The 24394-nt window shown below is 38.6% G+C and overlaps 1 protein-coding gene across 7 annotated transcripts in view; it reads right to left on the bottom strand.

Annotated features, from left to right (window-relative positions):
- Nucleotides 1-24394, bottom strand: part of GRIP1 (glutamate receptor interacting protein 1) — a 437555-nt gene that overhangs the window by 276014 nt on the left and 137147 nt on the right. The window lies entirely within an intron of this gene.

Here is a 24394-nt window from a genome sequence, read left to right as displayed (position 1 = left end):
TTGGAGAAGACTCTTGAGAGTCCCTTGGACTGCAAGGAGATCCAATCAGTCCATCCTAAAGGAGATCAGTCCTGAATATTCATTGGGAGGCCAATGCTGAAGCTGAAATTCCAATACTTTGGCCACCTGATATGAAGAACTGCCTCATTGGAAAAGACCCTGATGCTGGGAAAGATTGAAGGCAGGAGGAAAAGGGGACGACAGAGAATGAGATGGTTGGATGGCATCATGGACTTGATGGACATGAGTCTGATCAAGCTCTGGGAGTTGGTGATGGACAGGGAATTCTGGTATGCTGCAGTCCATGGGGTTGCAAATAGTCGGATAAAACTGAGCGGCTGAACTGAACTGAACATTTTTAAATTGGGAGGTTTTCTATTAAAAACCAGATTCCTGGATTTTATCACAAAATCTAAATATCTGTCAACACCAGGCTTGTGCTCCTGCCTGGCAACGATCAAGGTGAGGAGCTACAGCCACCCTTTAAACAGACCATATATTTCCAAAGTGACACCACAACTTCCTTCCCACTGTTGTGACACCAAGGCCCACTGTCAGCTACCCACAGATTATTGCCTGCACTGTTGCTTTCCTTTCCTTTGGAAATTTTTCATTGTATCCTAGCCTCCAAGAAAGAGAGAACATGAGAGATGGACTAGAGGGCACAGTGTTTTATACAAAATTGGAGACAACATACTTCCTTGCAAAAGACTGTGTCCTTAGATGTTTAACATGTAAACGTGTGTCCAGGTCAGTCTAGGTCTTGGGGGATGGCACTTACTTATTTATTAAATAGATATGAGATTCCTGGCTCTTGTTGTCATTTCAGTTTGCAGTTCTCTTTTCTCAGATTCTTTTAGGATGCAGCATTTATGAAAGAAACTTTGTTTAGCTTTTTAGTATTTAGTTTCAAGCAGTTTTTGTCCTAAACAGAAACTCCTAATAATCTGAAAATCCTCCTAATCTCTATTTTTCTCTACTAGACTAATCCAATAGGTCATTGACCTATTAGGTCAGTGGGTCAATGACCCAAAAGTCATGACTCTGGCAGAACTTAGGAGCACATCTAATATTTCTAAAAATTGAAATTGTAGTTTGATTTAAAATGAGAAAATATGGGAGTGGTTCACTTTAACTCTAGCCTAGCATTGCCGGTTGTAGGGAGTTAATCAAAAGGTTAGATTTGCTTTATCAAGCTTGTCACCTTTAAATGACATAAGACAACTCTCTCATGAAGGTTTCTCCAACAAAGATGCATCACCAGCAAGGGTCCTGACAGAAGAAAGATAATGAGCTGTAGGCATGTGGTGTGATCCCTCAGAGAAGGCCCTCTTAGTCTTCAAGAGGACCCCCGGGCAAAGAGAAACATTTCTGTCTTTTGGAGTTGCTTTGGGGCCCAATCCCAATACCTGGACAGAAAACAGCATTAGGAAATGTGATGAAGACATGTAGGTTGTGTTTTTAAGGGGGTATCCTAGTGGCAGAAAATCCAAGCTTTACTCTAATCTTCTGTTCAAATGAAATAAGTCCTTTCAGGTTCTTCATAGCAATAGAAGATGATTTTTATCGAGCTATTGGTCTTTGATTAGAAGGTTTTTTTCCCCCAGGCTTAAAACTAAAGGACTTCCAACTGTTTGGAGAAGTAGATTCTAAAAGCTGTGGGTGTGTGCTTCAGTCGTGTCTGACTCTTTGTGACCCTCTGAGTGTGGCCTGCCAGGCTCCTCTGTTCATGGGATTCTCCAGGCAAGAATGCTGCAGTGAGTTACCATGCCTTCCTCCAGGGAATCTTCCGGATCCAGGGATCAAACCTTGGTCTCTTAGGTCTCCTGCCTTGGCAGGTGGGTTCTTTACCACTAGCGCCACCAGGGAAGTCCCTCTAAAAGCTGCACCATCCCTCATTCTCTGCTATGTGGGTTTGACCAAGTTTATTACCAGCTAAAGCAGGTTTCTTTTTCACTGCCTTTAAAGATTCCCCCTACCACACACACATATGTATCAAACTGCCAAGGCAATTAATAAAATCTTCTTAGATGGATAAGAGAAAGACAATTCACAAAGCATGATAGCCACAGTCTTCCAGGTAATAGGAGGGACTCTATTTTACATGATTTTAAAGTTTAGTCTTCATTATTTGAAAAAGCTATTTGGGGGATTTAACTTAACAGAAGCAAAGATACTTGAAATTTCATAATAGTTTACAGTCTTTTCTCACCCTCAGAAGATAATTCCTTCCTGATAAGCCTGTAGGAAGGCAAATTCTCAAGTTTAAAACGCACTTATTAGTGAAATTAATGGTATACAATGATTTCAATAGTTAACAAACAATATGCGTGATTAAGAATGTCGATTGACATGTTAATGCAAAAAAACCCTCAGAGAGGAAGAGACAAAATGAATCAATAAGAACAATGGAAACAATGCACAAGATTACTGCTACCATTAATTAGCAAATTACTTTGATAACTTAATGCAATCTATGCTGACTGTAGATCTGAAAGAGGGCTCCCTTAGCAGTTTGGAACCATCCTCATAAACATGAAAAAATGCCTAGAAAGTAAAGTATGGTATTAAATAAGCTTGAAGTCTTATATTCCTGTAATCTGTGCTTTCACAGATCCTCAGGGGAGCGACTGCATATGGAGATGATCAACAACCAACTTAAAATCCCTCTTTAAAAAAGTAGCTCCTCAACTCTTTGCTTGGCTTGCCTCTGCTCTGATGATACCGTCCTCTCGATGAGCTTTCCGTACCAAGCACATTACTACCTCAGGGCTTTTGCATTTGCTGTTCCTTCTGGGTCCAACACTCTTCCTCCAGACACTCACATGGCTTTCAGGTCTCAGCTCAGATGTCATCTCATCAGAGACTATCCCTGATGAGATGGTATCCCCACCTCAAATAGTGCCCTCCCCCTTTAACTTCTGCATAGCACTGAGAATCTACATTTAGTTGTGTATTTGTTTATTATCTGACTTTACCATTAAGAGTTAGGCTCCAGAGTTTAAGAGAGACACCTGTTTCGCTCATTGTGGTGTGAAACTCTACCACTCAGCTTTATCTGACATTTGAGTGCTCAATAAATACTTGTGAATGAATGAATGAAGCTGTCACTGCACATTCCTTTTTGAAAACAACTTTGTTCTATTTCCTTCAAAATGGAACATTTAAAAGCTACACTTCCACATGCATGTAATACAGTGTCACACAATTCTTGAGGATGTGAATATTAAGGTATTATTTCCATTTTTCATTTACCAGACTCAGAATAGACTTTGATTTAACACAAACTGTATACATATATACACTGAATTCAATCTAAGAGAACAATTCTTTTTCCTTTCAAATGGTTGTTCATTCTGGCAGTGTATCTAGTATGTCATCTAAACATGGACATTTAAAAGATATATTTCTTGAACGACCCAGTTTTGTACCAGGTACCCACTAGAGATTCAATAATATTAACTCCTGGTGAATTGTTGCCATGTAATTCTCCTGTAAACTCTTTCCAGTGGAAAAGAAAAAGAAGTTATACCTGGATTTTAAAGCATAAAAATGGTCTGTTACAACACAAACTCCCCAAATATATCTCAAGTTAACACACTGATTCTATACACAAATAAACAAAGGATTGTTTTTCAATTAAAAGATTCTGTTTGCTGAACAAAGATAGCCATCAAAATAAACTGACGTTCATGCTGCTTTAGAGAGAAAAACTAAACTATCTATAGTTTTCTAAGATTCTCACACTGGTGACTACACTGCATACAATTCAACAGCCTCAGTCCAACTCTTCTCTGGTGAACGGTTGGCCCTGGTTGAGGATATGGAATTAATAATGTGTCCTCATTATAATTTTCTCCATATATATTAAAACCTTAGAGATAAACAAGAACTACTGTATAGCACAGGGAACTATATTCAATATCCTGTAACAAACTGTAATGGAAAAGAATATGGAAGAGTATACACACACACATACACGCACACACACACACACACACACACACACACACATATATATAACAGAATCATGCTGCCGTACAACAAAAGCTAACATGACTTGCAAATCAACTATACTTCAATTAAAAATAAACCAAAAAATATTTCTAGCATTCAAACCCTACAATAATAGCTAAATATTAAATATTGAAATCAATATCATAACATAACATACTACCCATTAAAATGATGTGCCTACATAGTTAAATAATTGCTAGCATCTTAATATTAAAAAAACCATCAAGTTGTTTCTGTGTTACAGAAAGACATTTAATGTTGTCTGAGGCAAGGAAGAAAAATGATTACATCCATGAGTTATCCTCTTATTGATATTTTAAGTCAAGGACCTATTCCTCAGTTAATGACGTAGTTTCAATTGATTATCATTAATCTAGGGTCTATTACTAAAACTATGTACATTGTTCAATTATAACATTCCAAATGCTAATATTTCATAAGAACATGACACTAGACCATATTTATATAAAATTTTACATAGCACTTTCACATACAATTTTCATAAGTCATTTTCACTCTACTATTTCATACTAACACATTTCTCTTTTAGAGGGAGACAGGTAAACAGAGAATAAGTTACTAATTTAATATCAATTAAATCTCATGTATTTATATATTTATAGATTGCCTGATATGTTCCAGGCATTTTTCCAAGGGCTGAGAATACCAAGAGGAGTAAGATATGGGCTGTGCCCATTATAGTAGTGACTGTTTAAGTATGGGAAAAAAAATGGATTTTTGCACAGTGTCAAATAAATTTGTGTGCACATATTTGTATATGTATATATGTGTATTCAAGTATATGTATTATATATATAAATTATACCTATCCATTACATATAAACAAATATATATTACAGATTACACAAACATATATCTTCTGATCTGAGTCATTAGTTATACTCTGAACACACGTTAAGTATACAAGTTGGAATGGATGTTATAACTTTCAGGAAGATAAAGGTTTAAATATGCAGATATATGGTGACTTTACTAGGAGCCCGGAAATATGCAGATGGTGACTGCAGCCATGAAATTTACAGATGCTTGCTTCTCGGAAGAAAAGCTATGACAAACCTAGACAGCATATTAAAAAGCAGAGACATTACTTTGTCAAAAAAGGTCCGTACAGTCAAAGCTATGGGTTTTCCAATAGTCATGTATGGATGTGAGAGTTGGACTATAAAGAAGTCTGAATGCTGAAGAATTGATGCTTTTGAACTATGGTGTTGGAGAAGACTCTTGAGATTCCCTTGGACTGCAAAGAGATAAAATCAGTCAATCCTATAAGAAATCAATCCTGAATATTCACTGGAAGAACTGATGCTGAAGCTGAAACTCCAACCCTTTGGCCACCTGATGCGAAGAGCTGACTCATTGGAAAAGACTCTGATGCTGAGAAAGATTGAAGGCAGAAGGAGAAAGGGATGACAGAGGACAAGATGGTTGGATGGCATCACTGACTCAATGGACATGAGTTTGAGCAAGCTGCAAGCGATGGTGCAGGACAGGGAAGCCTGGCATGCTACAGTCCGTGGGGACGCAAAGAGTTGGACACGACTAAGTAACTGAATATTCCATTGTGTGTGTGTGTATATGTGTGTGTGTGTGTGTGTGTGTCTGTGCCCTAAGTTACTCAGTCATGTGTGACTCTTTGCAACCCCATGGACTATAGCCCACCAGGCTTCTCTGTCCCTGGGATTCCTCGGGTAAGAATACTGGAGTGGGTAGCCATTCCCTTCTTCAGGGGATCTTCCCGACCCAGGGATCAAACCCAAGTCTCCTTGCACTACAGGCAGATTCTTTACCGTCTGAGCCACCAGGGAAACCATACACACACACACACACACACACACACACACACACACACCCCACATCTTCTTTATCCTTTCATCCACTGATGGCCACTTAGGTTTTCACTGTATCTTGGCTGTTAGAAATAATGCTGCAATGAACATAGGAGCACATGTATCTTTCTGAATTAGTGATTTTGTTTTCTTTTGATAAATACCCAGTCATGGGATTGCTGGATCATATGGCAGCTCTATTTTTGATTTTTTGAGGAAACTCCATACTGTTTTCTATAGTGGCTGCACCAATTTTCCTTCCCACCAAGAGTGTATGAAGGTTCCCTTTTCTTCACTTCCTCTCCAACACCTGTTATTTCTTGCCTCAAAAACCTCTAATATTTTCCCATCATTTCCCTAATGTTGAAAAAGATCTCAGGATAATACCTTTTTCTCCAGGAATTATTATAATTCTGGCCCACGTGTCTGTGTCTTTTCTATCAGGCCACTTGCTGTATGACGTTCTCGGCACGTTAATTCCTTCCCTGCGGGGTCTCCTTTCAAAGTGGGAAGCCACCTTCTATTTCACCCACAGTGCAAAACTATGACTCATTTTCTTCACAAAAACAAAGACAAATGGTAAGTCTGGGTCCCTCAATCTACTACCTTGCACGAAAGAGTCAGTTTTTCATTGTTGATTACTGCTCTCCCCTTGCTCTATCACACTGAGACGAGGTAAGACTTTTTGTCATGTTCATTGATCTTCTTTTGCCTTTGATTCCATAAACGGGAACTATCTATGAGTCAAGCTGTACACTCTTGGATTCCAGCCCACGCTATTAACACTTTTTCAAAGGGTACACTATAATACCACTGTCAGAATCAGTGCGGATAAGAATGCACATCTGACAGATCAAATTCTAATTCTAAATGGTGTAGCATCCCCCTTCCTGTTAACTTTTATCAAGGTAACTTGATAATGTCTTGAGCTCAATTAGAATTATGCCCATAGGTTCTCTGAACTAAAAGCTGATCATATGCCATTGTTTCATTATCAAGATATATTTATTGATTTTTGCTATAAAGTATTTAGCATAAGATATAATAATATGCTTATATTTGGCAGATAGTCTCTCCTATATAAATGAAAAACCGAATCTCCACCCCAAAGTTCACTCATTCAGCATTCTGAGGGAGCGCATACTTTGTAAAGAACTCAGTTGGCCAGATTCCTCAGGAAGTTGTTGATGTTGTTGTCGAGTCACTAAGTTGTGTCCGATTCTTCTGCTACCCCACGGACTGTAGTCCACCAGGTTGCCATTTCCTTCTCCAGGGTGATCTTCCAGAGCCAAGGACTGAACCCCCGTTTCCTGCGTTGGCAGGCAGATTCTTCAGGTTGCCATTTCCTTCTCCAGGGTGATCTTCCGGAGCCAAGGATTGAACCCGCGTTTCCTGCGTTGGCAGGCAGATTCTTTACCACTGAGCCGCCAGGGGAGCCCAGAGGAAGTAGTTACAGTCAAAACTAGACCACGTCTGAAGCTCTTCTGCCTCTTTCATTGTCTGGGTGGGCCAGTTTATAATAGGGCCTTTTAAATGCTATGGATCAAGTCATTTATTTTGTGCTCATGACACAGATCCTACATTGACTTGAAATGATTTGACAGATTCAAAACACAGACAGCTCTGCACTTTGGAGGGGGAAGGAGATGGGGAGGGAGTCTTATCCTTTAGCTACAGACATTCCTGCATTCTATTTCCCTGTGACACTGGGAGGAATATGTTTAGCAAAGAATTTGTCAGACTCCTCTAAGTTTTAGTAACAGGACACAAACTGTTTTCTACACTTCTAAACTCTGTATCATATTGGTCTAATTTTATAAATGATGCCAGAGAATAATAGCACCTGAAGCAACGCTCATGGGCTTCAGAAAATTCATCTTCCAGTACTTGCCAACAGCGTATCTGAAACAACTAGTTGTGAAAGATGCTATCACTGGTGCTTGTATGCTTGCTGTCTTCCAACCTTTACTGAGTAAACTAAAGTTTTCCAAACTCTGGTATCAGCAGTGTTAGTGTTTCTTGGGGAAGTGTTTGTTGCTGAGCTATGTCCGACTCTTTGAGACCCCATGGACTGTAGTGCGCCCGACTCCTCTGTCCATGGGATTCTCTAGGCAAGAATACTGAAATGGGTTGCCATTTCCTTCTCCAGGGGAATATTTCCAACCCAGGGGTCAAACCCAGGTCTTCTGCATGGCAGATTCCTTACCATCTGAACCGCCAGGGAAGCCCCAACTTGAGGAAAGGTCTCATCATTAAATAAACTGGGGAAAAACTGGGTTAAACAAAATTATTTAGCTCTATTTTCTATTGAACTTCTAAGTCTCTTTAATATGCTAGTATAATTTTGAATCTATGAAAGAACAGATTTACCGTTCATTGCATTTTCCAAGACGATTTACCTTGAACTCATTTTTGATCAAATAACTATTAACATCGAGCATAATTATTTTTCTGAAGAACAAAGATTGGGAAATTCTTCAGAAATCAATATGTCTTGACACTACTAACTGCATTTCCTGAATAAATTACTTCCTTGCATTATGATATAATATGATGCCCTTGCCTTTTATAGTGAGTCAATAAGAGAGTTTTAAAAATAATAAGCTTTCTTTTTGGCAAAACATAATTGCAGCATCTATCACACCTTAGATAAACATTCACAGTGTTCATTCCTTCCAGAATTTGTTGCCGGCTACTGATTACATGTACAGGTTTTTTTAATGGGCAATGAGACTAATAAACTTATTAATAAGAGCTTTCCCCACCTTCGAATGCTAGGAAGCTCAAACTCTAATAAATGCACATAATCTTATAACATATTCTAGGTTGCTGAAAATTTTTCTTTTTAAATAATGTTTAATGTCTTTGTATTATAATTGGGTATCTTGATGCTTGGTTTATATCATTATAACTGGGTTAATAAATTCCACCGTAATAAATGCAGTGAAGAATATCAAGTGTGAAGATTTAATTCAGATAAACTGTATAGAATATCTTGTTCAGTATCTCACTCATGGTAAACATGGCAGCCATGATTATTATCCACGTTAATATCACTTTCACCTTCCTCTTGTTAATGTTAATGGTAGAGAAGAGTAAAACGTAAAAAGTAAAAGTTACCTTCTTATTATTTCTCATCCTCACTCCCAAACCTCGATAGGAAACAATTTTTTTATTGTACCAAAATAAATGTTACCATTTCTTCATTTATCATTTTTAAACAGCTTGTTAATGTTGTCTATAAAAGAGGGAAATTTGCATGGTCCACTTCCTCCTCCTCTCATATTGGTAGTTCTTGTATTAGCTATATTTATGAAGTATAAATAGTGTATTCTTCATCTTTGGTTTTTTAAATTAAACATTTTACTGTACACATAGAAAGTGCAAGATGAAAAAGTGAACAGCTACATGAGTTTTCACAAAGTAAACACACCCATGTAACCACTGCCCAGATTAAGACACAGACCTGCACCAGTGTCCCATAAATTTCCTTCTTGTTTCCATGATCTTGATTTCTATCCTCGTTGTTTGGTTCTGAGTGTTTTTCAACTTTTTAATAAATTAATCACATATTTTTTGTGTTTAGTCTGTTTCACTCAAAATTATGCTAGTGAAATTCATCCACTTTATTGAATATATTAATAGCAGTAGTGCTGTATTTTTTATTATGTACAGAATGCCATTAAATATCACAATATATTTATCCATCAATTGTTAAGGGATATCTGGGCTGTTTCCAGCCCTATACTAGTGTAAATACAGCTACAATAACCATTCTTCTGCAAATTTTTTGAATCATATATATTACGCATTTTTGTTGGGTATAAAACTAGGAGTGGAATTGCTGGGTTAGATGATATATAAAAGTTATACCTCAGTAGACATTACCAGCTTTCCAAAAGTGGTTGTACCAACTTATACTTCCTTGAGAACTGCATGAAAGTTTCAATTGCCTCATCCAGGCCAACATTTGATAGTTCCAGTATTTTTAATTGGGGGCTTTCCCCCCCTTAATATGTCAACTTCACATAATACCTTAAAATATATTCCACATAAATTGAGGAAATTAGCAGCCCTACACTTTCATTTTTCTTTCTTCCACAAACCTTCAAGCCTATTAAGCATATAATTATCTTTATATTATAAAAGTTTAATTTACATTCTCTTCTCTAATTATAACTTTATTTGTGCTTTCTCTGTACAGCTATACTATAAAATTAAAAACCCAGTAAATGACAATTACAAAATTATAATTCTATAGATATCATTCACTAGCCAAATGAAATAATGTGATGGAATACCTACAGCAGGGAATGCAGTTCTATGTTACTAAATCTGTGCTACTCAATTGAATGGAGAATCTTCCAAGTATAAAGGTCAAGGTCATTCTCCAACAACTGTTGAAAATATGACACATTTTACTTTGCTTCATATTTGGGTTCTTAGCTTATTTGTCCAGTTTTTGTACTGTTTCAGTTCAGTTCAGTTCAGTCACTCAGTGGTGTCCAACTCTTTGCGACCCCATGAATTGCAGCACGCCAGGCCTCCCTGTCCATCACCAACTCCCGGAGTCGACCCAAATCCATGCCCATTGAGTCGCTGATGCCATCCAGCCATCTCATCCTCTGTCATCCCCTTCTCCTCCTGCCCCCAATCCCTCCCAGCATCAGGATCTTCTCCAATGAGTCAACTCTTTGCATCAGGTGGCCAAAGTATTGGAGTTTCAGCTTCAGCATCAGTCCTTCCAATGAACACACAGGACTGATCTCCTTCAGCATGGACTGGTTGGATCTCCTTGCAGTCCAAGGGATTCTCAAGAGTCTTCTCCAACACCATAGATCAAAAGCGTCAATTTTTCAGCACTCAGTTTTCTTCACAGTCCAACTCTCACATCCATACATGACCACTGGAAAAACCATAGCCTTGACCAGACGGACTTTTGTTGGCAAAGTAATGTCTCTGCTTTTTAATAAGCTGTCTAGGTTGGTCATGACTTTCCTTCCAAGGAGTAAGCGTCTTTTAATTTCATGGCTGCAGTCACCATCTGCAGTGATTTTGGAGCCCCCCAAAATGAAGTCCGACACTGTTTCCACTGTCTCCCCATCTATTTCCCATGAGGTGATGGGACCAGATGCCATGATCTTAGTTTTCTGAATGTTACGCTTTAAGCCAACTTTTTCACTCTCATCTTTCACTTTCATCAAGAGGCTTTTTATTTCCTCTTCACTTTCTGCCATAAGGGTGGTATCATCTGCATAGCTGAGGTTATTGATATTTCTCCCAGCCATCTTGATTCCAGCTTGTGCTTCATCCAGCTCAAAATTTCTCATGATGTACTCTGCATATAAGCTAAATAAGCAGGGTGACAATATACAGCCTTGACGCACTCCTTTTCATATTTGGAACCAGTCTGTTGTTCCATGTCCAGTTCTAACTGTTGCTTCCTGAGCTGCATATAGGTTTCTCAAGAGGCAGGTCAGGTGGTCAGGTATTCCCATCTCTTTCAGAATTTTCCACAGTTTATTGTGATCCATACAGTCAAAGGCTTTGGCATAGTCAATAAACCAGAAATCGATGTTTTTCTGGAACTCTCTTGCTTTTTCGATGATCCAGTGGATGTTGGCAATTGGATCTCTGGTTCCTCTGTCTTTTCTAAAACAAGCTTTAACATCTGGAAGTTCACAGTTCACTTATTGCTGAAGCCTGGCTTGGAGAATTTTAGCATTTCTTTACTAGTGTGTGAGATGAGTGCAATTGTACTGTTTAGGGTTTCTAATTGCCTTTCTTTTTCTTGCTGACAAAAGAAAAAGATGTGTGTGTGTGTGTGTGTGTGCATGCTCAGTTGCTGACTTCGACTCTTTGCGACCCCATGGACTGCACCCCACCAGGCTCTTCTGTCCATGGGATTCTGCAGGCAAGAACACTGGAGTGGGTTGCCATTTCCCTCTCCATATACATACGTACATATATATACACACACACACACATATATATATATACACACCTATACATACTTCATCATTAATTTTATCCAATTTATGCATTAATAATTGTAAGAAATCCATTCTTTGGAAGATGTTATTCTTCAGGACCTCTGATTCTGGTGATATGTCCTAATTTGAATTGACTGCTCTCCACTACATAACTGCCATTCTAGGAAATGTTTCTACTGTACTCTTAAATTAGATGCACTGCTGCTCTACTTTTACACTTTCCTCTTTCCTAGGTGTCCTCTCTCAGTCTCTCCATGTGTATATGTGAGGTCACTTAGTCATGTCTGACTCTTTGAGACGTCTCAAACACTGTAGCCTGCCAGGTTCCTCCATCCATGGGATTTTCCAAGCAAGAGTACTGGAGTGGGTTGCCATTTCCTTCTCCAGGTGATCTTCTCGACCCAGGGATCGAATCTAGGTATCCCACATTGCACGCAGACTCTTTACCATCTGAGCCACAAGGGAAACTTGAGTACCATGTATATATGTGTATATACACACATGTATTTATATATACATGCATAAATATATGTACATATTTTTTCTTTGCTTAAATATCTCAGCATGTTTTTCCTAAAAGGGCTCAGTAATTTTTTTCTAAAAGTGCATGTAGGATATAAATCATCTGAATCATTGTATGTCTAAATATGTCTTTATTTTATGCTCACCCTTGATTGATAGTTCTGGGCTTAAAAGCATACCTTTTCAGAACTTTGAAAGCACTGAAAAAATTTTCTAGAATCTAGTGTTGATAAAAAGTCTGATACCAAGTTGATTCTCATTCCTTGAGAAACTCTTAGGATTTTCTCTTTTTCATAATGTCCCAGAATTTCAAGAGGATTTGATTACCCTGCTTCAGATTCCATGGATCCTTTCAATCTGAAAACATTCTATTGTTTCAGGAATTTACATCAATCATATACATTGTAGTTTCTTTCTCTCTTTACTCTCCCAATCTTTCTGCTGTGTCTTTTCAATTGATCTTCTGGGTACCTACTTTTTTCAAACATCTGCCTTTGTCAATTTTTTCAATTAGTGAATATTTATTTTGGTGTCATATTTTTATATTCTAACAATTCTGCATATTTTTGGCCTCTGTATCATTATAGCTGGTCTTGTTTTATGTATGTAATATCTTCTTGAGTATTTCTGAGGTTAATGATTAGAATGTTTAAAAATGTATCTTTTGTTCTTGAATGACCTCTTCTTTCTTCCAGTTAGTTAGCCCTCAAACATCAGTGGTTATTAGCTTACATTTCTTAATAGAGAACTAAGTTGAGAATACAAGTAACTAGTGAGAGTTATATAGATACAGTTCTTCAGTCAACCTTTCCTTCCTCAGAATGACAGGATGTGAAAACTGGCAGGGTTTACCTGAAGGTCTTGGGCCAGGAACAGACAATGAGGTTAGTTAGGCATGTTATACCTGCCTACTTCTCACTAAGTTCATGCTGAAATGGGAAGGGCTTTACACTGAGGGTCATCATCTCTAAAGATTCATGAACATCTCAAAAGATTGGTTTTACAGTTTTAGATTAGCGAACAATATTAAATGGAGAGTGATTAAAGGGTAGTACGGTTAACTTTCCCAGGTGCTTCATCCTTCAAAAAAAAAAGATCACATTATTTTCTACCCCCTTCTTCTTGAACCAAGTCAACACTAATCTGGAGCGTATCTGTGCCTCCACTACCAGGAAGCATACCTTCTCTTCCATTTTCTTGTATTTTTTTCTGGATTATGATTTCTGCTTTGGTTTATCTACTTTCCATCCTTCAGAAACTTCTGAGAATTTCTGGCCCCTTGATATCCATTGTGTCCATTTTTAGAACTGTTCTTTTTGCTTTCATGTTGACATCTGGGATACAGCTGAGGGAAAGCTTTTGGTCGGTGCAATTTGAGTCCCTAATCCTTATACAGATTTTAACATTTTGGAGGCACATATCTAAAACAAATAAATATCATCAACATAAAAATATCATTAGGAATTAATACTCTTGAAAACTCTCTTGATTCTGAGACTTTGTGAGTCTTCAACAGTTTATGGACCAAATTTACCAACAAAATATTTAAATACAAAGGCCATAAATGTGCTCACTTTTGATCTGTATGAGGTCACCTTGCTTTCTAGAATAGGAAAGATTCAATTCAATCAGAAACTCTGTGGGGTCCTAGAAATTCCCCAGACTGAATTCGATTGGGCTTTTGTCATGCAGAATTTAACAACAGTTTGTCCTTCAGCCTACAGCTCCCAGGTGCTGTTCCTGGCATCCTGCCAGAAACTTCCCCCAGCTTGCTGGGAGTAGGCTTCCAGAGGAGGAGGGGAAGGAGTAGGGAGAGGAACACCCCTCTTGTTAGGAGGGAAACTGGAAAATCAGCAGGTGTTAGAGGATGTTGAAAGCTCCTTGGAGTGGTCCTATAGCTTACTTCTTCATGTGATATGAAAACTTGAAAAAATATTTTCAAAAATCAAAGAAGGGGAAAGAATTATCTGAAACATGCCAAGTCCAAAACGAACATGTCAGATTGGTTAATCCCAGATACCTTTAGAAATTAACACTATCCCTTCAACAGGGCATTTTCTTTGCACCAAATACTCTGTACTTGCTGAGGATATAATGACAAGTAAAGTGTATATACTAATTTCAAGGAATTCACAGTCTGATGGTTGTAGTCACAGATAATCACAATCCCATTTGCAAAGTGTAAGGAAAGATATCTATACATGTTTTATGAACACATAGAGTAGAGATACCTATCAGTTGTGTGTTGGTAAATGTTTAACAACTGGATTTCTGGGGCTTGTGGGGAAGCTCTGATTTATTGCATTTGCCAATTTCCAAGGTGTAAACACACCATAGCCAATTTTAAGCTATTACCGTGACAAAGGACGAGATGGTTGGATGGTGTCACCGACTCAATGGACATGAGTTTGAGCTAGCTCTGGGAGATGGTGAAGGACAGGAAAGCCTGGCATGCTGCAGTCCACAGGGTCACAAAGAGTCAGATATGACTGAGTGACTCAATAACCATGTGACGTCACTGACTATGGAATTAGGGAGAAATGTGCACACCATTATATAGCATTTCCACCATATTGATACACTAGAGCTTAAGAGTACAGATAGTAAAATGCTGTAAAATAATAATTAGGCAATAATCAGAAGTGATGAAATTTGAGCATGTATTTTGTTTTTAATATCATTTAACTGTAAATTTATATAAAATAATGTTTCATAATATATGTGCATAACAACTGGCTTGCAAAAGTTAAAAAATTTAACCAGTACAGTACTGGTCTGGCTGTTCAGAGTCAGTACAAGCTGGCTTCACATGCAACTACCCCTAACTGGGGGCCGGGGCAATAGACTTCTGACAGAACACAAATGAGGGTGGAATCCTTTACCATTACTGTGTCTATGTCAGAATCTAAAGGAGAAAGGTAACAGAGGGGAAGAAGGAGTAATGGGAGGAGCTGATGATGCCCAGAGAAACAGTCTGCTCCACAGAGTTAAAGCAGCACAACTTTAAAACCCTGATTTTTAACCATGTTCTGTTAAATAATCACCTTCTGCTTAGTGGGGAGGGAAGGAGAGGGGAGGAGAGGGGAGGAATTAGCTTCCTATCTGGACATCCCTTCTAATAGCTTACGCTAATGGCTAATGTGGATCAACAAGACAGAAGAGGGGGTGCATTTGATCAGTGGTCCACCAAACAAAATGATTCAGTGGAAATCCTAAATTAGCAGCGGTGCTCAGCTTGGAGCTAGCGGACCAAGACCTATTGAGGTTGTATGGGGAATGTGATTGATACAGGAGGCCACAAGTAGTTGAGTCAATTGTCATTTTTAAACTATATCTTAAAAGCTCTTCTCAAATTGTGTACACTCAACTGTTGTATCAGGCTTCTTTTGATTCCAAGTGACTGAAAAAAAAAAAAAAAAACCTGGCTGTAATTAGCTCAGGTGTTGGGGGAAATTATTGGCTAGTATAATGTCAGAAGGGGCTTCTGTGGTGGCTCAGCGGTAAAGAATATGCCTGCCAATGTAGGAGACGCAGGGTGGATCTCTGGGTCAGGAAGATCCTCTGGAGGAGGAAATGGCAATCCACTCCAGTATTCTTGCCTGGAAAAACTCCATGGACAGAGAAGCCTGGCAGGCTGCAGTCCATGGGGTCACAAAGAGTGGGACACAATTTAGGGACTAAACAACAGTGTAACGGAAGAAGTCTAGGGTGGAGCTCAGAGCTTACTTAGGGCAGTTCTTGACCAGAGGCTCAGGTGATGACACTGGGACCCGGTGGTATCTCTTTCTTTTGGCTCCACTTCCATTTCAGACAGGCTCTGCCTTCAAAATCACAGGAATGGGAATTTGCTCAGCATCTCTCCCAGCAGCTGCATGAAACCCCAGGTCTGTCTTTGGTGAAAACATGTCTGATTCCCAAGGACCAGCATGATATCCCTATGGAGCTGCCTAAATGGTTAGGTTGGTGGCTCCCAAATCCCCTGCACAGTAGGGTCACCTGGGGAATCTTGAAAGATTCCTAAGCCAGAGACCACATCTCCAGTCAATTAAATCACAAGCTCTGGGGTTGATGCAGGTGTCATTATTTTTTAAGCTCCCAGGTGATTCCAAGGCAGAGACAAATTCAGAAACCGCTGAACTGGGAGCTCATAAGAACATGAATTTTTAAAATCCCCTTCTAATGTATTAAGAAAGTCGAGTTAGGCTAATTTCCTCTGTGTCTACCTCGAAAGCTTTCTTCCCGTGCTGCACCATCTCTATGACGGAGGCTTCCACTCCTGCTGGTCCAGTCTGGGGCCTCCACCTGCATCCTCCACCTGCACGTGGCTCTCATTCCCTCCTCTCAACTCGCCTTGCCTTTTGCTCTGGAATCATCTCTCCTCTGATCTGCATCTTCAAGTTTCACCTCTCTGCTGGCTCTTTCCTTTAAAATAAAAGAAAATGTTCACATCTCTATCTCATCACACCCTTCCGTATTCCCTGTGGCCTCAGCCTCCACCACCAGAGGCTGCTGCCCAGCTGCAGCCTAGCTTTCACGGGGCCCCTTTGAAGAGAGGCGGTTGCTCACCTGAAACCCTTATAATCCGGTGTGGACTTCATTACTCTGCTGAAACTGTTCTCTCAAAGGTCAGCAACCACCCACTTAAAAAGCTGAATGGCTGTTCATCCGTTACTCTCTTTCTTACTAAACGCTGCTCTCTCTCCCCCTGTTTGAAATATTATCCTTGCTTTGCTTTTTGGATATTATGGCTCATAAATGCTGCTTTCCTCATGGTTTTACTTTCTGCCTTTGAGAACACATATGGGGTATGTATTCCAAACACATTTCTGCCACCTTTGTTAGCTTTAAAATGCCCTTGAGAACAAATGTGGGGTATATGGATCCTAAACAGTTTCTCAGGAGATATGTATCAGGAGATTTTAAAGTGAAAATATACTAAGGCAACAATTTAGAACACAAGAGAAATTCTTTTTTTTTCTGCAATCTCTAACTCCTCTTTCATTTTTAAATTGAGGTATAGCTGATTTACAAAGATGTACTAGTTTCAAGCATACAGCAAAGTGAACAGCTATACATAAACATCTCTTTTCCAGATTCTTTTTCCTGATAGGTTTTTATGAAATACTGTGTATAGTCCCCTGTGCTATATAGTAGGCCCTTGTTGGTTATCTATTTTACATATAATACTGTGTATATGTTATTCCTTAATTCCTAATATATTCCCCCTCTTCCCCTTTAGTAACCATAAGTTTATTTCCCATGTCTGTGGGTCTATTTCTGTTTTGTATATAATTTCATTTGTGTCATTTGATTCCACACTCACACTTCTAGGCATATATTTAGTGAAAAATATAATTCAAAAAGATACATGCACCCTAACGTACACTGCAGTACTATTTACAATAGCTAAGACAAGGAAGCCACCTAAATATCCATCAACAGATGAATGGATAAAGAAGATGTGGTATATTCATTGTATACAATGGACTATTAGCCATAAAAAAAATGAAATAATGTCATTTGCAACAGGATGGATAGATTAAGAGATTATCATACTAAGTGAGGTAAGCCAGACAGAGAAAGACAAATATATGATATCACTTATATGTGGAATCTAAAAAAATGTGGAAGCAAAAAAATTCTTTAAAGATACCTATTACCATCATTTGTTAGAGTGAGTCAATATTTTCTTATGGAAATGGTGTGCTAATACGCACAAGTGGGTAGAAGTTTCAGAAGTAAATGTTGGCAAAAATATGTGTTCATAGATAGTATATCTTAAACTCTTATTAAAAAGCACATAGAACAGAATAAATTGTAAATTAATTTGCCAGGCACCCTCCCTAGGTTCCATTATAACACTGGCAACATATTTTTAGTGACAATATTAGGATTTACCTTTCCTCCTAATTCATCTTTGCTTTGAAAATTAGGTAGAAAACTTACTCAGTATGAATTTTAGTTATTGTGCTTTCTTTCATATGTTCAGTTATTAGTAATCTAGTTTGAATTATTAATAAGAGTTAATCATAGTAATTATAACAAATCTTTCTCATTTTCTAATAGTCAGAGAAGTCTTGTTTGAATTTAGGTGGTCACCATTGACTTGAGAAATATGAGACCATTTTGTTTCAACTGCTTTTGTAATGGCAAGGTCAAAGTTTCTCTGCATTTGGAAAGTGAAGTAACATCCTTCAAGAAGCTAAATGTGCATGGTTTTTCTTTGAGATATATGAGGTATTGAAACTTTAGTAAAGTTTTTGCCAAAGAAATTTTGCAACAATATATTTTCTTCTGTAGATTTAATAAGGCAAAGATGATTAATTTTTAGGTGAACATGTAATTCTTGTGTATATGAGCAGAATAATGCCAAGAAACTGATTTAAGAGACGAAAAGGAGAAGAATCTAAACACTGACTTCTCCCTTATATTCCTAGAAATTTTCAGAATACATATTTGCCTTTATTCAGATAAACTATATTATGTTTTCTGCAAGAAAAAAGTGAATTTACTAAGACAGAATTTCAAAATCAATTAGCAGTAGAAAATTAAACAATTTTCTACGGCTAACATATGACTTTTAATTTATAGATGAGGAAACAGATTCAGTGAGGAGGTTCAGTTTTTTCTTTCTTTTTTTTCCTGCCACACAGATAAGAAAACAGAAGAGCTGGATCAGGGTCACAGGTCTTCCCACTTTCAAGTCAACTCTATTGTCCCTTTATTGAATGCTGAGGGCTTAGTGGTGTGTTGCCTTGGTTGATTTTCTGTTAATATTCTAGGTAACTAGGTATATGGCTCCCATCTCCTCCTACATTAGAAAAAGAGGGTCAAAGAAAAAATATTGGGTCTCGATTTCTCAAAGTGAGAATGCCTATTCTAAATTGCATTTCCTCTTCCCAGTAACGAGCCAGTTCTTCCTTCCTAAACACACATGATCATATCAGAAGGGTCTGGACTCCTTCTTCTTCATAGGAGGTTATATGAGGACCAGTTACTCCATCATAAGGATGGGTGACTCCTGGAAGGAGAAAAAGCATTTCTAGCATGCAATTCCCATCCAGAAAGCGGGAAGAAATAAACCTGCAACTATGATAAGTCTAGTCAGTTTTACAAAAGAAAAGATTCAGGCCATGAGGAATAAGACGGTCCAAGCAGCGATTGCACATAAACTCCCTCAGAGCACTGGTGGCAGAATTGTCCTATTCAACTGGGGTCTCCCCACTTGTGAGAGAAATAGGCCCTGTGCCCTAGAAACAGATGACACTTCAACAAAACGAGGCAATCTGATTTTGTGCAACAGCTTTGAAGGGCATGGGACTTTTAAAAAATGTATAGGCTGGAATGATGAATGAGTAAACCCGCTTTGATGGTATGAAATTAAGAGATAGAGGCCAAGGAGAAAAGATACGTTTTCAGGTGAGATGTGAAAAGGGATGGAAAGTTAATGAGGTAGAGAGAGAAACAGTCAAGCTGTTCCAGATGGCAGGATCTGACAGAGGAGGCCAGTGTGGGTTAGCAGGAGAAATGAGGATGGGGAGATGGGAGAAATAAGGTCCAGGAGAGAGCACATTCTTAGCCCAGCTGATAATCAATTCTGAATCATATCATAGAGTGGATAAGGAGGCATCAGAAGAGAATGCCGGAGGAGCTGGGAGATTAGACAGAGACAGATGGCAAGGTGCAGAGGGACCTGAGCAGAAAATCTGAAGCCATCAAAAGAAGAGCAGTCACATTCAGAACAATGACACTGAACTCAATGGCTGATACAGAATCCTAAGATTAAAAGAATGGGAACACAGGAAATATTTTTCCTCTTCTATTAAAGCCAAAAATAATTCGATGTATTGTTGAAGTTGATGGAGATTACACATAGAAGATAAATTTCTGAACAGAAAAAGTTTTAAACACTGGATGCGTGTTGGAGAGTTTAAAAAGACTCAGAGGTCACTTGAATACCCTCTGAAAGATTACCAGACACATGGTGAGATTGTTCATCTTGGAGAGAATTAAGAAGAAGATTGCTGGCTGTCTAAGATGGTTGTTTCACTTCCCTCAGGAGACAAGTCCTAGATTAATGTCTGACCTTCCCTTTCAAGCATGATGATTCCATGACTGGAGGAAGTATAAGGAGCAAAGACTGAGAGGAAGAGCCTTTAAATTCTGTTTGGTGCCAGTGGATCAAGTCAGGCCCAGGAGCGCTCAGACAGAAGAGGAGAAAGGCTACCGAGGTTGGGGGCAGAAATCAGGAAGGAGAAAGAAAGTGTGCCCAGCAGGGGGCAGTGGGGTGCCAGCCACAAACTCAGACACCCCATTGGGACTGAGGTCAGTGGGGCTGCCTGGAGCAAGCTGATGGGAAAGGGACAGGGAAAGTTTACTTTATTCTAGGCCATATGCATGTCTGGGAAGACAGAGGAAGAGGAGGCAAGGAGAACATAAAATGACACTTAGGCCAGCTATGGTGAATGATCTTGACATCTACACTAAAGTGAAGGCAGAGATTTTGGGACATGAGACCTGAGCCAGCAGAGAGAAGATGAGGAGATAAAGCGAATGGAGACCAAAACCAAAAGGTAACCAGAGCCACATGTTCCCTGTGGAGTACCAGTAAACATGTGTTGGCTGATGCTGACTTTAGCAGACAGAAGAAAATGTGTGAAGAGAAATGCCATTGCTTGTGGGGCATTGAAGCTCTGATCTCTGAACTAAAAACAGTGGCTCCTGAGAAAGAAACGGGGTCACACTAGTCATTGCTACAGAAAATGGTCCTTTGCCTAAGGAAAATGAAAAAGTGAAAGTGTCAGTCACTCTTTGTCAGCCCATGGACTGTAGCCCAACCAGGCTCCTCTGTCCACGGAATTCTCCAGGCAAGAACCCTAGAGTGGGTAGTCATTCCCTTCTCCAGGGGATCCTCCTGACCCAGGGATTGAACCCGGGCTGCCTGCATTGCAGGTGGATTCTTTACCATCTGAGTCACCGGGAAAGCCCTAGGAGGCCAACCCATTTCAAGGAGAAGGATACAGTCATGACCTGAGAAAAAGAATAAAGGCTGTAGAAACTGCAAATATATTCCCTTTTCCAAGAACACGTTCACTTCTCTTAGGGTACTGTATGTAGCCCCTGGCAAAGAAAGCAGGAGTCACAGAGGTAAGCAGCTGTGAAGGTAGATGCCAAGAAGCCTAGCTCTACTTGCTGGAGAAAATTCCTTTGTCAGGTGTGGCTGGAAAGCTGAGAAAATGTTATTTTTGGATTTGGCTCCAAGGCTGGGTAACCAGTAGGCAGTCTCAGTGTGGAGTAAAAGCAGAGGCAGAAGACAGCATCTCTTCTCTAGATTTCAATATTAGACCTAAAAGAACACTTTGGACAGTTTTAGTCTCTTCATGATCCAAAGTTCCTATCTTAATGGCAGGGGCAGGCTTTTGAAAAAAGATTATTTTCTTGTTCTTTTATTATTATTATTTTAAATTTTCCTGCTCTTGATCTACCCTAGTAGGAGGCCCATAAGACAAACAAATACAAACAGTCACTTGAAGCCTTAATAAGGAAACAGACTCAATTCCCAAGTCTGAAAAGTACTAAGTTAACCTAAAATAAGTTGTGCCATAAACCTGCGGGTCATGCTTCTATGCAAGATGATCAAAGGATTTGCCTGTAAATGTGTATTGTATTGATTTTTAAAAATCATTTCACAGAAAACAACAACTTATTTATTGTTAAAAATATATTGATTTAAAAATGTGGGACACTTATAAAGTGTCCCAGTCCAGGATTTTACTGCAAAAAACAGCAGTGCCTGGCACACACAGTAGATATTCGATATTTGTTTAATGGATAATAGATGGATGCCTGAAGAAATCTAGAACACAAGTAAAATATTAAGAATGTACACATGTGTAGAAAATAGTTTGCCTTTAATTGCATCCTTTTTTCTTCAAGAAAATTGAAAAGATACCAGATTGTTTTTTCTAGTGTGTGGCATCAACCACAAATATCAAGGGAGTTTCAAAAACACAGAGCAAATCTTCACTGACCCACCTAGGAGCTGGGTGAGGTTCCGGTCACAAGGGGTTCAATAAAGAACTGAAAGCATTTGCCAAAAATTCACAGAAAATTTGAAAATCCTACCACTTTGAACTAGGCAAATCTGATTCCTTTTAACAGACAAGTTGCAGGGCACTGGGGTAGATATCTGGAGGAGGTACATCAGGTGCAGCCTTCAGTGGGTATAAAGAAACATGTGTGTTTGGGGGTTGAGGATGAGGGCGTGGGAGCTCTGTGGGGAGACATGGCAGGAAAGAAAGTCCATTCGAGTATATATCCACACACTACTCCTGCCTCCACCCCTAAAAAAACAAAGAAGGGTCATTTAAGATTATAACTACATATAGTTCTTGGTTTCATTACTATAGCCTAAGAAAAACAGCATGACAGGTAGGGGTGGGTTGCTGGAACTCAATGCATCCCATTGGGAACAACAGGTAGTACTGGTGGACTTGAACTTTGACAGGATGATAAGGAGATGAGGAGGTAGGTGGTATGCTACTCAGACACATTCCTGGTCAACACTTGAACATCCCAGGTAAATGCCCAAAGGATACAAATAACAGCAAATTGATTCCACATAGAGATTTTATTTCACTCGTCCATTGGCAGTCTTCAGCCAAATGCCAAAATGAAAAAAGCAGGCACAAAGATTTTGGGGGAAAAAAGGGAAATAGCAATTGCAAAGAAGTATCAATACTTTCCTCATTTATCTAGATTTCTAGCAACTCTCTTAGTAAACATTTAAATCTTCTTTCATTAATGGAGATCAATGCTTCTGTAAGACATAGGAAACTGGACAAAGTTTAAAAATATTTGTAAGAACTAAAAATTGCTTAGGTTCATCCTGGTATATAGGATTTGTAAAAGAATCTCCAATATACAAGAATAGAAAATACCAATTGTTTCATGATTATAATGTAATGAAGGCATCAACTTCTCAACATCAAGACGAGTAAATGCGGAAATCAGCTAAGAAAAGAACTTTTTAGAATAAGAGAGCTTCTAAATCCTAGCCCAAACCATCATATAAAAGATAGTCTTTTAACAGTTTTTCATAAACAGAATGGTACATTTGTACCAAGTGCCTAAAGTCAGAACAGAATTTACTACCCCATGCTAAGAGCCTAATTTAAAATGGATAGTCTTTCCTATATTTCCCCCAAAGTACCTTTTAAAGGACTTGCTCTGCTATCCAAACAACTTGCAAATGCATCCAGTAAGTTGTGCTATAGTATTTATTCTCTTTCCTGTTATTGACTCAAGACCTATTTCTCACTATTTGCTTTGTGCTCATTCTTCTGCCAAATAAAATATTAATTGCATTTTTAGCTGCACTGCTGGTGATCAAAGAACTCTGATATGTCAAGCTAAACTGATAGGAATAGCATCCATTAACATATTTATAGGTTCAGAGTTCCTAGAGCATAATTACATCCATTAATTACTTGACAGTACTCTTATGCTACATGCTGAAAAAGAAAGGCATTTGCAGCTACACACTTTTACTCAGTGAAGTTTTTTCAAATAATAAATTCTCTCTAAAGAAGATTCTGTCTAAAGGAAATAAGGTCAAAAGGCTCACATCTCTATCTGTACCTAAGGCAAGATTTTTAAAAGCAACATTCACTAACTTTGCAAAAGAATGCACACAAAGTAAATGAGCTAACATAATGTGATTTCAAAGAAAAGCCTATTTAAAATATTACGGAGACATGTAATTAATATTTTAGAGTTCTAAGAAAGACAATCACAAGCCAGGAATTCTTGAAGGGAGGATCCAAGCAACGGTTTTTTACTTTCAAATAACTTCTTCAAATAGCACATAGGATCAAAGTATTTCCAATTACCTACATTTCTGAACATGAAATTCTAAATAAATAAATAAATAAATAAATAAATAAAAGCTGTCCTGTGAAAAAGCTCATGATATGTTGGAAATTAACAGAATAAACAATGATTGTGTGAATTCAC

This window comes from Odocoileus virginianus, chromosome 24 (assembly GCF_023699985.2).
Source record: "Odocoileus virginianus isolate 20LAN1187 ecotype Illinois chromosome 24, Ovbor_1.2, whole genome shotgun sequence".
In the NCBI taxonomy this organism is placed as follows: Eukaryota; Metazoa; Chordata; class Mammalia; order Artiodactyla; family Cervidae; genus Odocoileus; species Odocoileus virginianus.
This window is presented reverse-complemented; position numbering and strand designations above follow the sequence as displayed.